Source organism: Alligator sinensis, unplaced genomic scaffold, assembly GCF_000455745.1.
Source record: "Alligator sinensis unplaced genomic scaffold, ASM45574v1 scaffold1093_1, whole genome shotgun sequence".
Taxonomy (NCBI): Eukaryota; Metazoa; Chordata; order Crocodylia; family Alligatoridae; genus Alligator; species Alligator sinensis.
In genome coordinates, this window is record NW_005842538.1 from 833,948 (window position 1) to 836,063 (window position 2,116).

Below are 2,116 nucleotides of genomic sequence, written 5' to 3' on the forward strand. Positions count from 1 at the left end.
CCCCCCCCATTGGTGATGGCATGTAGCTGCACCCAGTGTCCTGGTCCCGCAGTGACAGGCATACAGGTGCCTAGCCAGGGGTCCCCTCCAGGGAGAAGCTGGTGCTGCTGACAACCACTGGTGACATGGCTGGTTGTTTCTCATGGTGGGGTCTGGGGCTATGCAGCTGCCAAAGCAGGCACTGGCCAGCGCTTTCTGAGCTGCTGGTGGATTGTACAGTCAGGGAGCTGGGCAGGACAGGACACTGAACATCAGAGGGAGGGTCCCTCCTCTGATGACATATCACTGGAGGGGTCAGGGTGGGACAGAGGTTCAAGCAGGCCACCCATGCTGGTAAAAACTGCACAGTTGTGGCCTGGGTCCCAGGGCATCAAAATTCAGGTCAGCTGCTGCAGAAAGGGCATAGTATGGTGGGCACAGCCAGAGCAATGATTGTGGTTGGTCACGGCCATCCGCTGTGACCTTGACCTTTACATGGCACTGCCATGCTGACCAGAAGTGCCTGCTCTCCTACATCCTGCTCGACAAGGCCTCATAAATGTGGGTGTTCAGGTGCCTTCCCTGCTGAAATTGTTGCTGCACCTCTGCATCGCCCCAGACTGCCATGAGGTCACCAACCTCATTCTGCTTCCACTTGGGGCCCTGGGTGGAGGGCATAGGCATGTGCACCTGAGCATGCTAGACCTGGATGGGGAGGAGGAGGCCATCGTGGGTCCTGTGCTGGCTCTCTGTGCCCCCCATGCCACTGTCGTGCTGTTGCTAGCACTGGGCAGCTACCAGCAGCACCCAGCACAGAGGCACGGCACGGGACTAGCAGCTGCGTGGCAGAGGCTATGCCCTGCAGCAGCTGTAGGCACAGGACAGGCAGCTGGGAGTCTGCAGCAGGCAGGTGGCCCTGGCCCTGCTGGTAGAACCTGCCTGCAAGCAGCCCTTGGGTGTTATCAGGCTGGCCAGGGGCTGGAGCAGCCTGCAGCAACTGTCCTGCATCCGCCTGGCCTGACAGTAGTGCCTTGGCAGCTGCAAGGCCATGCAGCACAGGGCCAAGCAGCAGCACAGGGCTCCAGAAAGGGAGGCACAGCTCAGCTGTGGCCAGCCCAAGGGACACACAGAGCCTGCATGACATATCAGCCTGTGATATGTGTCCCAGGGCCTATTATCCCCAAGACCTGCCCAAGACCTATTATCCCCCCCTTTAGAGCATTGCGACAGTATCCGAAGACCAAATCAAGTCCTGATGTTCAGTGCTTCAATGATTGTACCTTCTGCCAGAAAGCAACAGTAAGAACTGCTGCCGACTGCCTAATGCCTCAGTGAGGGTGGCTAAGTACAGACAGTCAAAAAGCCTGAGGCTGAATTGATTCAGTCATTGCAGGGTAGTCTAAATTGCACAGATTAAATTGAAACAGAAGCGAACAGATACCTTTGACTCAGGAAATGCAGCTATATGCCTGCAGTGGCTCAGGCCAGAAGCTGGAGGGCACTAGAGCATAGCTCTCTGGCTCTGCCTTCACTTCTTCCTGCTGCCCCCAAGGTCTCTGGGATTTGCAATCCAGAATTACAACGGCAGGACTTTGCAGGGTTGCTCATTACTACTTCTTCCTGCTTCCAGGTGGCTCTGGAATTTGTTGTCCACAGTTGCAGCCAGCAGTAAGTGTTGTAGTGCGCAGGTTTGTTATTACCCTGAAATAGAACAGTTTTCTGATAAGCATACTGTTAGGTTTACAATAATTTAGATTATTAGGAAGTATTAGCTTTATAGCTGAATACAAGGCATGACCTGTGGCCTAGCAATGCAGCTGACCACAAGGCAGATTGATAGCTAAGCCTTTGCTTGTGTCAAGTAATCATTTTAACTGTATTAAGCATTTTCTGAGTTAAAAGCAACAAGTATCTCTGTGTCTGTGTGCTAAAAAATCAGCTACAGCAAGAAGTAAGATAAGACAGGGAAACCATTGTTCTGGGTGCACTGGTTGTGTCCTTGAGAAGTATCTACTACTGTGTAAGGTTTTGCTAACATATTATAATGTTACTGTTACTTAACTTTTAGCTTTTTAAAAAGTGCTAGTTCAGCTTAATAAAAATATGCTGTTACAAAGATTTAAAAAGCACCGCCCAA